Here is a 12549-nt window from a genome sequence, read left to right as displayed (position 1 = left end):
GCTTCCAATGTGGTCTAGTGGTTAGGATTCCTGGCTTTCACCCAGGCGGCCCGGGTTCGATTCCCGGCATTGGAACAATTTCTTTTCCATCTGACAAGAAAATGAGCTCAACTTGAATAATTATACTTTTCTCATTTTCACAATCATAAGTAAAAAGCATGCATTTCTAGTCATCCATGTAAGTGCATCGATGACCTAACGTCCACATCTTCCAGTAAATGCATCAAGTCAGCCAGTGTGTTATTGTGCAACACAATCCACCGCCTGGAAATTCAGAGATGGAACGCACCATGAGACTTTCCCTTCTTCAACAGTAATTCACTTCCGTGACACCAGTCACATCTCAAAGTCACTCCACACACATCAGTTCGGTCTCTGTGGGGAAATTGTTAGCGCGTTCGGCTGTTAACCGAAAGGTTGGTGGTTCGAGCCCACCCAGGGACGCACTTGTGTTTTGTCAACTTGAATGACTGATATTTCTCCCTTTCACGTTTTACAGATGAACACTGTGAGCGCAAATACCTGCTACAATATGCCGATATCAACTTCAAGCTAGCTCATGATACAAAGAAGATATTTATTAATGTCAGCTCGTCATCTCTTAAACATCCTAATCTACAACACCAACTTTCACACGCACAATAGGAATAAAGTCTAGTGGTAACTCGTTTTACATTTCCCTCATCTGTCAGCTTCCAATGTGGTCTAGTGGTTAGGATTCCTGGCTTTCACCCAGGCGGCCCGGGTTCGATTCCCGGCATTGGAACAATTTCTTTTCCATCTGACAAGAAAATGAGCTCAACTTGAATAATTATACTTTTCTCATTTTCACAATCATAAGTAAAAAGCATGCATTTCTAGTCATCCATGTAAGTGCATCGATGACCTAACGTCCACATCTTCCAGTAAATGCATCAAGTCAGCCAGTGTGTTATTGTGCAACACAATCCACCGCCTGGAAATTCAGAGATGGAACGCACCATGAGACTTTCCCTTCTTCAACAGTACTTCACTTCCGTGACACCAGTCACATCTCAAAGTCACTCCACACACATCAGTTCGGTCTCTGTGGCGCAATTGGTTAGCGCGTTCGGCTGTTAACCGAAAGGTTGGTGGTTCGAGCCCACCCAGGGACGCACTTGTGTTTTGTCAACTTGAATGACTGATATTTCTCCCTTTCACGTTTTACAGATGAACACTGTGAGCGCAAATACCTGCTACAATATGCCGATATCAACTTCAAGCTAGCTCATGATACAAAGAAGATATTTATTAATGTCAGCTCGTCATCTCTTAAACATCCTAATCTACAACACCAACTTTCACACGCACAATAGGAAAAAAGTCTAGTGGTAACTCGTTTTACATTTCCCTCATCTGTCAGCTTCCAATGTGGTCTAGTGGTTAGGATTCCTGGCTTTCACCCAGGCGGCCCGGGTTCGATTCCCGGCATTGGAACAATTTCTTTTCCATCTGACAAGAAAATGAGCTCAACTTGAATAATTATACTTTTCTCATTTTCACAATCATAAGTAAAAAGCATGCATTTCTAGTCATCCATGTAAGTGCATCGATGACCTAACGTCCACATCTTCCAGTAAATGCATCAAGTCAGCCAGTGTGTTATTGTGCAACACAATCCACCGCCTGGAAATTCAGAGATGGAACGCACCATGAGACTTTCCCTTCTTCAACAGTACTTCACTTCCGTGACACCAGTCACATCTCAAAGTCACTCCACACACATCAGTTCGGTCTCTGTGGCGCAATTGGTTAGCGCGTTCGGCTGTTAACCGAAAGGTTGGTGGTTCGAGCCCACCCAGGGACGCACTTGTCAACTTGAATGACTGATATTTCTCCCTTTCACGTTTTACAGATGAACACTGTGAGCGCAAATACCTGCTACAATATGCCGATATCAACTTCAAGCTAGCTCATGATACAAAGAAGATATTTATTAATGTCAGCTCGTCATCTCTTAAACATCCTAATCTACAACACCAACTTTCACACGCACAATAGGAATAAAGTCTAGTGGTAACTCGTTTTACATTTCCCTCATCTGTCAGCTTCCAATGTGGTCTAGTGGTTAGGATTCCTGGCTTTCACCCAGGCGGCCCGGGTTCGATTCCCGGCATTGGAACAATTTCTTTTCCATCTGACAAGAAAATGAGCTCAACTTGAATAATTATACTTTTCTCATTTTCACAATCATAAGTAAAAAGCATGCATTTCTAGTCATCCATGTAAGTGCATCGATGACCTAACGTCCACATCTTCCAGTAAATGCATCAAGTCAGCCAGTGTGTTATTGTGCAACACAATCCACCGCCTGGAAATTCAGAGATGGAACGCACCATGAGACTTTCCCTTCTTCAACAGTACTTCACTTCCGTGACACCAGTCACATCTCAAAGTCACTCCACACACATCAGTTCGGTCTCTGTGGCGCAATTGGTTAGCGCGTTCGGCTGTTAACCGAAAGGTTGGTGGTTCGAGCCCACCCAGGGACGCACTTGTGTTTTGTCAACTTGAATGACTGATATTTCTCCCTTTCACGTTTTACAGATGAACACTGTGAGCGCAAATACCTGCTACAATATGCCGATATCAACTTCAAGCTAGCTCATGATACAAAGAAGATATTTATTAATGTCAGCTCGTCATCTCTTAAACATCCTAATCTACAACACCAACTTTCACACGCACAATAGGAAAAAAGTCTAGTGGTAACTCGTTTTACATTTCCCTCATCTGTCAGCTTCCAATGTGGTCTAGTGGTTAGGATTCCTGGCTTTCACCCAGGCGGCCCGGGTTCGATTCCCGGCATTGGAACAATTTCTTTTCCATCTGACAAGAAAATGAGCTCAACTTGAATAATTATACTTTTCTCATTTTCACAATCATAAGTAAAAAGCATGCATTTCTAGTCATCCATGTAAGTGCATCGATGACCTAACGTCCACATCTTCCAGTAAATGCATCAAGTCAGCCAGTGTGTTATTGTGCAACACAATCCACCGCCTGGAAATTCAGAGATGGAACGCACCATGAGACTTTCCCTTCTTCAACAGTACTTCACTTCCGTGACACCAGTCACATCTCAAAGTCACTCCACACACATCAGTTCGGTCTCTGTGGCGCAATTGGTTAGCGCGTTCGGCTGTTAACCGAAAGGTTGGTGGTTCGAGCCCACCCAGGGACGCACTTGTCAACTTGAATGACTGATATTTCTCCCTTTCACGTTTTACAGATGAACACTGTGAGCGCAAATACCTGCTACAATATGCCGATATCAACTTCAAGCTAGCTCATGATACAAAGAAGATATTTATTAATGTCAGCTCGTCATCTCTTAAACATCCTAATCTACAACACCAACTTTCACACGCACAATAGGAAAAAAGTCTAGTGGTAACTCGTTTTACATTTCCCTCATCTGTCAGCTTCCAATGTGGTCTAGTGGTTAGGATTCCTGGCTTTCACCCAGGCGGCCCGGGTTCGATTCCCGGCATTGGAACAATTTCTTTTCCATCTGACAAGAAAATGAGCTCAACTTGAATAATTATACTTTTCTCATTTTCACAATCATAAGTAAAAAGCATGCATTTCTAGTCATCCATGTAAGTGCATCGATGACCTAACGTCCACATCTTCCAGTAAATGCATCAAGTCAGCCAGTGTGTTATTGTGCAACACAATCCACCGCCTGGAAATTCAGAGATGGAACGCACCATGAGACTTTCCCTTCTTCAACAGTACTTCACTTCCGTGACACCAGTCACATCTCAAAGTCACTCCACACACATCAGTTCGGTCTCTGTGGCGCAATTGGTTAGCGCGTTCGGCTGTTAACCGAAAGGTTGGTGGTTCGAGCCCACCCAGGGACGCACTTGTGTTTTGTCAACTTGAATGACTGATATTTCTCCCTTTCACGTTTTACAGATGAACACTGTGAGCGCAAATACCTGCTACAATATGCCGATATCAACTTCAAGCTAGCTCATGATACAAAGAAGATATTTATTAATGTCAGCTCGTCATCTCTTAAACATCCTAATCTACAACACCAACTTTCACACGCACAATAGGAAAAAAGTCTAGTGGTAACTCGTTTTACATTTCCCTCATCTGTCAGCTTCCAATGTGGTCTAGTGGTTAGGATTCCTGGCTTTCACCCAGGCGGCCCGGGTTCGATTCCCGGCATTGGAACAATTTCTTTTCCATCTGACAAGAAAATGAGCTCAACTTGAATAATTATACTTTTCTCATTTTCACAATCATAAGTAAAAAGCATGCATTTCTAGTCATCCATGTAAGTGCATCGATGACCTAACGTCCACATCTTCCAGTAAATGCATCAAGTCAGCCAGTGTGTTATTGTGCAACACAATCCACCGCCTGGAAATTCAGAGATGGAACGCACCATGAGACTTTCCCTTCTTCAACAGTACTTCACTTCCGTGACACCAGTCACATCTCAAAGTCACTCCACACACATCAGTTCGGTCTCTGTGGCGCAATTGGTTAGCGCGTTCGGCTGTTAACCGAAAGGTTGGTGGTTCGAGCCCACCCAGGGACGCACTTGTGTTTTGTCAACTTGAATGACTGATATTTCTCCCTTTCACGTTTTACAGATGAACACTGTGAGCGCAAATACCTGCTACAATATGCCGATATCAACTTCAAGCTAGCTCATGATACAAAGAAGATATTTATTAATGTCAGCTCGTCATCTCTTAAACATCCTAATCTACAACACCAACTTTCACACGCACAATAGGAAAAAAGTCTAGTGGTAACTCGTTTTACATTTCCCTCATCTGTCAGCTTCCAATGTGGTCTAGTGGTTAGGATTCCTGGCTTTCACCCAGGCGGCCCGGGTTCGATTCCCGGCATTGGAACAATTTCTTTTCCATCTGACAAGAAAATGAGCTCAACTTGAATAATTATACTTTTCTCATTTTCACAATCATAAGTAAAAAGCATGCATTTCTAGTCATCCATGTAAGTGCATCGATGACCTAACGTCCACATCTTCCAGTAAATGCATCAAGTCAGCCAGTGTGTTATTGTGCAACACAATCCACCGCCTGGAAATTCAGAGATGGAACGCACCATGAGACTTTCCCTTCTTCAACAGTACTTCACTTCCGTGACACCAGTCACATCTCAAAGTCACTCCACACACATCAGTTCGGTCTCTGTGGCGCAATTGGTTAGCGCGTTCGGCTGTTAACCGAAAGGTTGGTGGTTCGAGCCCACCCAGGGACGCACTTGTGTTTTGTCAACTTGAATGACTGATATTTCTCCCTTTCACGTTTTACAGATGAACACTGTGAGCGCAAATACCTGCTACAATATGCCGATATCAACTTCAAGCTAGCTCATGATACAAAGAAGATATTTATTAATGTCAGCTCGTCATCTCTTAAACATCCTAATCTACAACACCAACTTTCACACGCACAATAGGAAAAAAGTCTAGTGGTAACTCGTTTTACATTTCCCTCATCTGTCAGCTTCCAATGTGGTCTAGTGGTTAGGATTCCTGGCTTTCACCCAGGCGGCCCGGGTTCGATTCCCGGCATTGGAACAATTTCTTTTCCATCTGACAAGAAAATGAGCTCAACTTGAATAATTATACTTTTCTCATTTTCACAATCATAAGTAAAAAGCATGCATTTCTAGTCATCCATGTAAGTGCATCGATGACCTAACGTCCACATCTTCCAGTAAATGCATCAAGTCAGCCAGTGTGTTATTGTGCAACACAATCCACCGCCTGGAAATTCAGAGATGGAACGCACCATGAGACTTTCCCTTCTTCAACAGTACTTCACTTCCGTGACACCAGTCACATCTCAAAGTCACTCCACACACATCAGTTCGGTCTCTGTGGCGCAATTGGTTAGCGCGTTCGGCTGTTAACCGAAAGGTTGGTGGTTCGAGCACACCCAGGGACGCACTTGTCAACTTGAATGACTGATATTTCTCCCTTTCACGTTTTACAGATGAACACTGTGAGCGCAAATACCTGCTACAATATGCCGATATCAACTTCAAGCTAGCTCATGATACAAAGAAGATATTTATTAATGTCAGCTCGTCATCTCTTAAACATCCTAATCTACAACACCAACTTTCACACGCACAATAGGAAAAAAGTCTAGTGGTAACTCGTTTTACATTTCCCTCATCTGTCAGCTTCCAATGTGGTCTAGTGGTTAGGATTCCTGGCTTTCACCCAGGCGGCCCGGGTTCGATTCCCGGCATTGGAACAATTTCTTTTCCATCTGACAAGAAAATGAGCTCAACTTGAATAATTATACTTTTCTCATTTTCACAATCATAAGTAAAAAGCATGCATTTCTAGTCATCCATGTAAGTGCATCGATGACCTAACGTCCACATCTTCCAGTAAATGCATCAAGTCAGCCAGTGTGTTATTGTGCAACACAATCCACCGCCTGGAAATTCAGAGATGGAACGCACCATGAGACTTTCCCTTCTTCAACAGTACTTCACTTCCGTGACACCAGTCACATCTCAAAGTCACTCCACACACATCAGTTCGGTCTCTGTGGCGCAATTGGTTAGCGCGTTCGGCTGTTAACCGAAAGGTTGGTGGTTCGAGCCCACCCAGGGACGCACTTGTGTTTTGTCAACTTGAATGACTGATATTTCTCCCTTTCACGTTTTACAGATGAACACTGTGAGCGCAAATACCTGCTACAATATGCCGATATCAACTTCAAGCTAGCTCATGATACAAAGAAGATATTTATTAATGTCAGCTCGTCATCTCTTAAACATCCTAATCTACAACACCAACTTTCACACGCACAATAGGAATAAAGTCTAGTGGTAACTCGTTTTACATTTCCCTCATCTGTCAGCTTCCAATGTGGTCTAGTGGTTAGGATTCCTGGCTTTCACCCAGGCGGCCCGGGTTCGATTCCCGGCATTGGAACAATTTCTTTTCCATCTGACAAGAAAATGAGCTCAACTTGAATAATTATACTTTTCTCATTTTCACAATCATAAGTAAAAAGCATGCATTTCTAGTCATCCATGTAAGTGCATCGATGACCTAACGTCCACATCTTCCAGTAAATGCATCAAGTCAGCCAGTGTGTTATTGTGCAACACAATCCACCGCCTGGAAATTCAGAGATGGAACGCACCATGAGACTTTCCCTTCTTCAACAGTACTTCACTTCCGTGACACCAGTCACATCTCAAAGTCACTCCACACACATCAGTTCGGTCTCTGTGGCGCAATTGGTTAGCGCGTTCGGCTGTTAACCGAAAGGTTGGTGGTTCGAGCCCACCCAGGGACGCACTTGTGTTTTGTCAACTTGAATGACTGATATTTCTCCCTTTCACGTTTTACAGATGAACACTGTGAGCGCAAATACCTGCTACAATATGCTGATATCAACTTCAAGCTAGCTCATGATACAAAGAAGATATTTATTAATGTCAGCTCGTCATGTCTTAAACATCCTAATCTACAACACCAACTTTCACACGCACAATAGGAATAAAGTCTAGTGGTAACTCGTTTTACATTTCCCTCATCTGTCAGCTTCCAATGTGGTCTAGTGGTTAGGATTCCTGGCTTTCACCCAGGCGGCCCGGGTTCGATTCCCGGCATTGGAACAATTTCTTTTCCATCTGACAAGAAAATGAGCTCAACTTGAATAATTATACTTTTCTCATTTTCACAATCATAAGTAAAAAGCATGCATTTCTAGTCATCCATGTAAGTGCATCGATGACCTAACGTCCACATCTTCCAGTAAATGCATCAAGTCAGCCAGTGTGTTATTGTGCAACACAATCCACCGCCTGGAAATTCAGAGATGGAACGCACCATGAGACTTTCCCTTCTTCAACAGTACTTCACTTCCGTGACACCAGTCACATCTCAAAGTCACTCCACACACATCAGTTCGGTCTCTGTGGCGCAATTGGTTAGCGCGTTCGGCTGTTAACCGAAAGGTTGGTGGTTCGAGCCCACCCAGGGACGCACTTGTGTTTTGTCAACTTGAATGACTGATATTTCTCCCTTTCACGTTTTACAGATGAACACTGTGAGCGCAAATACCTGCTACAATATGCCGATATCAACTTCAAGCTAGCTCATGATACAAAGAAGATATTTATTAATGTCAGCTCGTCATCTCTTAAACATCCTAATCTACAACACCAACTTTCACACGCACAATAGGAAAAAAGTCTAGTGGTAACTCGTTTTACATTTCCCTCATCTGTCAGCTTCCAATGTGGTCTAGTGGTTAGGATTCCTGGCTTTCACCCAGGCGGCCCGGGTTCGATTCCCGGCATTGGAACAATTTCTTTTCCATCTGACAAGAAAATGAGCTCAACTTGAATAATTATACTTTTCTCATTTTCACAATCATAAGTAAAAAGCATGCATTTCTAGTCATCCATGTAAGTGCATCGATGACCTAACGTCCACATCTTCCAGTAAATGCATCAAGTCAGCCAGTGTGTTATTGTGCAACACAATCCACCGCCTGGAAATTCAGAGATGGAACGCACCATGAGACTTTCCCTTCTTCAACAGTAATTCACTTCCGTGACACCAGTCACATCTCAAAGTCACTCCACACACATCAGTTCGGTCTCTGTGGGGAAATTGTTAGCGCGTTCGGCTGTTAACCGAAAGGTTGGTGGTTCGAGCCCACCCAGGGACGCACTTGTGTTTTGTCAACTTGAATGACTGATATTTCTCCCTTTCACGTTTTACAGATGAACACTGTGAGCGCAAATACCTGCTACAATATGCCGATATCAACTTCAAGCTAGCTCATGATACAAAGAAGATATTTATTAATGTCAGCTCGTCATCTCTTAAACATCCTAATCTACAACACCAACTTTCACACGCACAATAGGAATAAAGTCTAGTGGTAACTCGTTTTACATTTCCCTCATCTGTCAGCTTCCAATGTGGTCTAGTGGTTAGGATTCCTGGCTTTCACCCAGGCGGCCCGGGTTCGATTCCCGGCATTGGAACAATTTCTTTTCCATCTGACAAGAAAATGAGCTCAACTTGAATAATTATACTTTTCTCATTTTCACAATCATAAGTAAAAAGCATGCATTTCTAGTCATCCATGTAAGTGCATCGATGACCTAACGTCCACATCTTCCAGTAAATGCATCAAGTCAGCCAGTGTGTTATTGTGCAACACAATCCACCGCCTGGAAATTCAGAGATGGAACGCACCATGAGACTTTCCCTTCTTCAACAGTACTTCACTTCCGTGACACCAGTCACATCTCAAAGTCACTCCACACACATCAGTTCGGTCTCTGTGGCGCAATTGGTTAGCGCGTTCGGCTGTTAACCGAAAGGTTGGTGGTTCGAGCCCACCCAGGGACGCACTTGTGTTTTGTCAACTTGAATGACTGATATTTCTCCCTTTCACGTTTTACAGATGAACACTGTGAGCGCAAATACCTGCTACAATATGCCGATATCAACTTCAAGCTAGCTCATGATACAAAGAAGATATTTATTAATGTCAGCTCGTCATCTCTTAAACATCCTAATCTACAACACCAACTTTCACACGCACAATAGGAATAAAGTCTAGTGGTAACTCGTTTTACATTTCCCTCATCTGTCAGCTTCCAATGTGGTCTAGTGGTTAGGATTTCTGGCTTTCACCCAGGCGGCCCGGGTTCGATTCCCGGCATTGGAACAATTTCTTTTCCATCTGACAAGAAAATGAGCTCAACTTGAATAATTATACTTTTCTCATTTTCACAATCATAAGTAAAAAGCATGCATTTCTAGTCATCCATGTAAGTGCATCGATGACCTAACGTCCACATCTTCCAGTAAATGCATCAAGTCAGCCAGTGTGTTATTGTGCAACACAATCCACCGCCTGGAAATTCAGAGATGGAACGCACCATGAGACTTTCCCTTCTTCAACAGTACTTCACTTCCGTGACACCAGTCACATCTCAAAGTCACTCCACACACATCAGTTCGGTCTCTGTGGCGCAATTGGTTAGCGCGTTCGGCTGTTAACCGAAAGGTTGGTGGTTCGAGCCCACCCAGGGACGCACTTGTGTTTTGTCAACTTGAATGACTGATATTTCTCCCTTTCACGTTTTACAGATGAACACTGTGAGCGCAAATACCTGCTACAATATGCCGATATCAACTTCAAGCTAGCTCATGATACAAAGAAGATATTTATTAATGTCAGCTCGTCATCTCTTAAACATCCTAATCTACAACACCAACTTTCACACGCACAATAGGAATAAAGTCTAGTGGTAACTCGTTTTACATTTCCCTCATCTGTCAGCTTCCAATGTGGTCTAGTGGTTAGGATTTCTGGCTTTCACCCAGGCGGCCCGGGTTCGATTCCCGGCATTGGAACAATTTCTTTTCCATCTGACAAGAAAATGAGCTCAACTTGAATAATTATACTTTTCTCATTTTCACAATCATAAGTAAAAAGCATGCATTTCTAGTCATCCATGTAAGTGCATCGATGACCTAACGTCCACATCTTCCAGTAAATGCATCAAGTCAGCCAGTGTGTTATTGTGCAACACAATCCACCGCCTGGAAATTCAGAGATGGAACGCACCATGTGACTTTCCCTTCTTCAACAGTAATTCACTTCCGTGACACCAGTCACATCTCAAAGTCACTCCATACACATCAATTCGGTCTCTGTGGCGCAATTGGTTAGCGCGTTCGGCTGTTAACCGAAAGGTTGGTGGTTCGAGCCCACCCAGGGACGCACTTGTGTTTTGTCAACTTGAATGACTGATATTTCTCCCTTTCACGTTTTACAGATGAACACTGTGAGCGCAAATACCTGCTACAATATGCCGATATCAACTTCAAGCTAGCTCATGATACAAAGAAGATATTTATTAATGTCAGCTCGTCATCTCTTAAACATCCTAATCTACAACACCAACTTTCACACGCACAATAGGAATAAAGTCTAGTGGTAACTCGTTTTACATTTCCCTCATCTGTCAGCTTCCAATGTGGTCTAGTGGTTAGGATTTCTGGCTTTCACCCAGGCGGCCCGGGTTCGATTCCCGGCATTGGAACAATTTCTTTTCCATCTGACAAGAAAATGAGCTCAACTTGAATAATTATACTTTTCTCATTTTCACAATCATAAGTAAAAAGCATGCATTTCTAGTCATCCATGTAAGTGCATCGATGACCTAACGTCCACATCTTCCAGTAAATGCATCAAGTCAGCCAGTGTGTTATTGTGCAACACAATCCACCGCCTGGAAATTCAGAGATGGAACGCACCATGAGACTTTCCCTTCTTCAACAGTACTTCACTTCCGTGACACCAGTCACATCTCAAAGTCACTCCATACACATCAGTTCGGTCTCTGTGGCGCAATTGGTTAGCGCGTTCGGCTGTTAACCGAAAGGTTGGTGGTTCGAGCCCACCCAGGGACGCACTTGTGTTTTGTCAACTTGAATGACTGATATTTCTCCCTTTCACGTTTTACAGATGAACACTGTGAGCGCAAATACCTGCTACAATATGCTGATATCAACTTCAAGCTAGCTCATGATACAAAGAAGATATTTATTAATGTCAGCACGTCATCTCTTAAACATCCTAATCTACAACACCAACTTTCACACGCACAATAGGAATAAAGTTTAGTGGTAACTCGTTTTACATTTCCCTCATCTGTCAGCTTCCAATGTGGTCTAGTGGTTAGGATTCCTGGCTTTCACCCAGGCGGCCCGGGTTCGATTCCCGGCATTGGAACAATTTCTTTTCCATCTGACAAGAAAATGAGCTCAACTTGAATAATTATACTTTTCTCATTTTCACAATCATAAGTAAAAAGCATGCATTTCTAGTCATCCATGTAAGTGCATCGATGACCTAACGTCCACATCTTCCAGTAAATGCATCAAGTCAGCCAGTGTGTTATTGTGCAACACAATCCACCGCCTGGAAATTCAGAGATGGAACGCACCATGAGACTTTCCCTTCTTCAACAGTAATTCACTTCCGTGACACCAGTCACATCTCAAAGTCACTCCACACACATCAGTTCGGTCTCTGTGGCGAAATTGTTAGCGCGTTCGGCTGTTAACCGAAAGGTTGGTGGTTCGAGCCCACCCAGGGACGCACTTGTGTTTTGTCAACTTGAATGACTGATATTTCTCCCTTTCACGTTTTACAGATGAACACTGTGAGCGCAAATACCTGCTACAATATGCCGATATCAACTTCAAGCTAGCTCATGATACAAAGAAGATATTTATTAATGTCAGCTCGTCATCTCTTAAACATCCTAATCTACAACACCAACTTTCACACGCACAATAGGAATAAAGTCTAGTGGTAACTCGTTTTACGTTTCCCTCATCTGTCAGCTTCCAATGTGGTCTAGTGGTTAGGATTCCTGGCTTTCACCCAGGCGGCCCGGGTTCGATTCCCGGCATTGGAACAATTTCTTTTCCATCTGACAAGAAAATGAGCTCAACTTGAA

The 12549-nt window shown here is 43.1% G+C and overlaps 35 non-coding genes across 35 annotated transcripts; all 35 read left to right on the top strand.

Moving 5' to 3' along the window:
- Positions 1–3: 3 nt before the first annotated feature.
- Trnae-uuc lies at positions 4–75 on the top strand. Its single transcript has one exon. It is a non-coding gene; the product is annotated as a tRNA-Glu (tRNA).
- A 619-nt stretch (positions 76–694) lies between these two features.
- Positions 695–766, top strand: Trnae-uuc. The gene has a single exon. It is a non-coding gene; the product is annotated as a tRNA-Glu (tRNA).
- Positions 767–1062: 296 nt separating this feature from the next.
- Trnan-guu lies at positions 1063–1136 on the top strand. The gene has a single exon. It is a non-coding gene; the product is annotated as a tRNA-Asn (tRNA).
- A 250-nt stretch (positions 1137–1386) lies between these two features.
- Trnae-uuc lies at positions 1387–1458 on the top strand. The gene has a single exon. It is a non-coding gene; the product is annotated as a tRNA-Glu (tRNA).
- Positions 1459–1754: 296 nt separating this feature from the next.
- On the top strand, positions 1755–1828 carry Trnan-guu. Its single transcript has one exon. It is a non-coding gene; the product is annotated as a tRNA-Asn (tRNA).
- A 243-nt stretch (positions 1829–2071) lies between these two features.
- Positions 2072–2143, top strand: Trnae-uuc. Its single transcript has one exon. It is a non-coding gene; the product is annotated as a tRNA-Glu (tRNA).
- Positions 2144–2439: 296 nt separating this feature from the next.
- Positions 2440–2513, top strand: Trnan-guu. The gene has a single exon. It is a non-coding gene; the product is annotated as a tRNA-Asn (tRNA).
- Positions 2514–2763: 250 nt separating this feature from the next.
- Trnae-uuc lies at positions 2764–2835 on the top strand. Its single transcript has one exon. It is a non-coding gene; the product is annotated as a tRNA-Glu (tRNA).
- Positions 2836–3131: 296 nt separating this feature from the next.
- Positions 3132–3205, top strand: Trnan-guu. The gene has a single exon. It is a non-coding gene; the product is annotated as a tRNA-Asn (tRNA).
- A 243-nt stretch (positions 3206–3448) lies between these two features.
- On the top strand, positions 3449–3520 carry Trnae-uuc. Its single transcript has one exon. It is a non-coding gene; the product is annotated as a tRNA-Glu (tRNA).
- A 296-nt stretch (positions 3521–3816) lies between these two features.
- Positions 3817–3890, top strand: Trnan-guu. The gene has a single exon. It is a non-coding gene; the product is annotated as a tRNA-Asn (tRNA).
- A 250-nt stretch (positions 3891–4140) lies between these two features.
- Trnae-uuc lies at positions 4141–4212 on the top strand. Its single transcript has one exon. It is a non-coding gene; the product is annotated as a tRNA-Glu (tRNA).
- A 296-nt stretch (positions 4213–4508) lies between these two features.
- Positions 4509–4582, top strand: Trnan-guu. Its single transcript has one exon. It is a non-coding gene; the product is annotated as a tRNA-Asn (tRNA).
- Positions 4583–4832: 250 nt separating this feature from the next.
- Trnae-uuc lies at positions 4833–4904 on the top strand. Its single transcript has one exon. It is a non-coding gene; the product is annotated as a tRNA-Glu (tRNA).
- A 296-nt stretch (positions 4905–5200) lies between these two features.
- On the top strand, positions 5201–5274 carry Trnan-guu. The gene has a single exon. It is a non-coding gene; the product is annotated as a tRNA-Asn (tRNA).
- Positions 5275–5524: 250 nt separating this feature from the next.
- Positions 5525–5596, top strand: Trnae-uuc. Its single transcript has one exon. It is a non-coding gene; the product is annotated as a tRNA-Glu (tRNA).
- Positions 5597–5892: 296 nt separating this feature from the next.
- Trnan-guu lies at positions 5893–5966 on the top strand. Its single transcript has one exon. It is a non-coding gene; the product is annotated as a tRNA-Asn (tRNA).
- A 243-nt stretch (positions 5967–6209) lies between these two features.
- Trnae-uuc lies at positions 6210–6281 on the top strand. Its single transcript has one exon. It is a non-coding gene; the product is annotated as a tRNA-Glu (tRNA).
- Positions 6282–6577: 296 nt separating this feature from the next.
- Trnan-guu lies at positions 6578–6651 on the top strand. Its single transcript has one exon. It is a non-coding gene; the product is annotated as a tRNA-Asn (tRNA).
- A 250-nt stretch (positions 6652–6901) lies between these two features.
- On the top strand, positions 6902–6973 carry Trnae-uuc. The gene has a single exon. It is a non-coding gene; the product is annotated as a tRNA-Glu (tRNA).
- Positions 6974–7269: 296 nt separating this feature from the next.
- On the top strand, positions 7270–7343 carry Trnan-guu. The gene has a single exon. It is a non-coding gene; the product is annotated as a tRNA-Asn (tRNA).
- A 250-nt stretch (positions 7344–7593) lies between these two features.
- On the top strand, positions 7594–7665 carry Trnae-uuc. Its single transcript has one exon. It is a non-coding gene; the product is annotated as a tRNA-Glu (tRNA).
- Positions 7666–7961: 296 nt separating this feature from the next.
- Positions 7962–8035, top strand: Trnan-guu. The gene has a single exon. It is a non-coding gene; the product is annotated as a tRNA-Asn (tRNA).
- A 250-nt stretch (positions 8036–8285) lies between these two features.
- Positions 8286–8357, top strand: Trnae-uuc. Its single transcript has one exon. It is a non-coding gene; the product is annotated as a tRNA-Glu (tRNA).
- A 619-nt stretch (positions 8358–8976) lies between these two features.
- Trnae-uuc lies at positions 8977–9048 on the top strand. Its single transcript has one exon. It is a non-coding gene; the product is annotated as a tRNA-Glu (tRNA).
- Positions 9049–9344: 296 nt separating this feature from the next.
- Positions 9345–9418, top strand: Trnan-guu. The gene has a single exon. It is a non-coding gene; the product is annotated as a tRNA-Asn (tRNA).
- A 250-nt stretch (positions 9419–9668) lies between these two features.
- Trnae-uuc lies at positions 9669–9740 on the top strand. Its single transcript has one exon. It is a non-coding gene; the product is annotated as a tRNA-Glu (tRNA).
- Positions 9741–10036: 296 nt separating this feature from the next.
- Positions 10037–10110, top strand: Trnan-guu. The gene has a single exon. It is a non-coding gene; the product is annotated as a tRNA-Asn (tRNA).
- Positions 10111–10360: 250 nt separating this feature from the next.
- Trnae-uuc lies at positions 10361–10432 on the top strand. The gene has a single exon. It is a non-coding gene; the product is annotated as a tRNA-Glu (tRNA).
- Positions 10433–10728: 296 nt separating this feature from the next.
- Positions 10729–10802, top strand: Trnan-guu. Its single transcript has one exon. It is a non-coding gene; the product is annotated as a tRNA-Asn (tRNA).
- A 250-nt stretch (positions 10803–11052) lies between these two features.
- Trnae-uuc lies at positions 11053–11124 on the top strand. The gene has a single exon. It is a non-coding gene; the product is annotated as a tRNA-Glu (tRNA).
- Positions 11125–11420: 296 nt separating this feature from the next.
- On the top strand, positions 11421–11494 carry Trnan-guu. Its single transcript has one exon. It is a non-coding gene; the product is annotated as a tRNA-Asn (tRNA).
- Positions 11495–11744: 250 nt separating this feature from the next.
- Trnae-uuc lies at positions 11745–11816 on the top strand. The gene has a single exon. It is a non-coding gene; the product is annotated as a tRNA-Glu (tRNA).
- Positions 11817–12112: 296 nt separating this feature from the next.
- Positions 12113–12185, top strand: Trnan-guu. The gene has a single exon. It is a non-coding gene; the product is annotated as a tRNA-Asn (tRNA).
- A 250-nt stretch (positions 12186–12435) lies between these two features.
- Trnae-uuc lies at positions 12436–12507 on the top strand. The gene has a single exon. It is a non-coding gene; the product is annotated as a tRNA-Glu (tRNA).
- The last annotated feature ends 42 nt before the right edge of the window (positions 12508–12549 follow it).

The sequence above is a fragment of the Haliotis rufescens genome, unplaced genomic scaffold (genome assembly GCF_023055435.1).
Source record: "Haliotis rufescens isolate VD_foot unplaced genomic scaffold, xgHalRufe1.0.p SCAF_1, whole genome shotgun sequence".
Taxonomy (NCBI): domain Eukaryota; kingdom Metazoa; phylum Mollusca; class Gastropoda; order Lepetellida; family Haliotidae; genus Haliotis; species Haliotis rufescens.
Note: the sequence above shows the minus strand (reverse complement) of the source record. Positions and strands in the feature narration are given on the sequence as shown.